We start from the raw sequence: 902 nt of genomic DNA, 5'->3' as shown, positions 1-902 counted from the left end.
CTTAGCAAAGCATTTAAAATTCAATTTGTGTAAACATGTCAATTAGACGAATTACGGACCGAAAAAAATACAGCTTTATTGCACCCAATATTTTATCTGCTAAGCAGTTAATGTAGTAGATCTACCATTTAAAAAGCCTTCGGATATTTTCCTTGGAAATTTTCTGTTGCAAGGGAAAATACTAAACTTTACAAACCTAGCATGCGTCTCAGGGGCAACATGGACGTTATATTGTGGAGTTGATATATTCGCATTTTTATCAAATACTGTACTTACGGTAATAAGTTTACTACGTCTTGTAGCACAATAATAGGGGCTGTCGATTTGCGCGACGAGGCGACACTATAACGGATTCACCCATGTGTGACCGTCCTACGTCCTCTGCCCATGGACCTATTAATAAGAATTATTAATAGGTCCATGCTCTGCCTAAGGAAAATTTGGACAAACTACGTCCTAGAATCCATGCAGACCGAATTTAACGCTCTCGCATGCGCAGATGAATTTATGTGACGTAATTACGTTCTACCGTTGTGGTGCAATCAAACGCTTCTTTATGCCTTCAACAGAAACTTACATCTTTTAAAGAAAACTGCCCTCACATGATCAAGTTTGCCAAAAATATATAAGCATTATATATCTCATCTATTTAAAAGGTTTAAAAAACTAATGCAAGTATTGAACAATTTTAGAAAAACATTACAATTACGAAATAAATGGGGTCAAAAATGTACATGACTATGTGAAATCACAACTTTAAGTAAAACAGCAAAAGTATGAAATGGTAAAATACGATATAAAGATTTCAGTGTAAATAATGCTTTATATAATAAACATACCTACACACACATATATACACATTCTGAAAAACAGCATGATCAGAGTTAAGATGTGTATATATA

This window comes from Anneissia japonica, unplaced genomic scaffold (genome assembly GCF_011630105.1).
Source record: "Anneissia japonica isolate Jap-2015-1 unplaced genomic scaffold, ASM1163010v1 scaffold287921_len548085_cov176, whole genome shotgun sequence".
NCBI lineage: Eukaryota > Metazoa > Echinodermata > Crinoidea > Comatulida > Comatulidae > Anneissia > Anneissia japonica.
The sequence above is the reverse complement of the archived record's forward strand: the minus strand, read 5'-3'. Positions refer to the sequence as shown.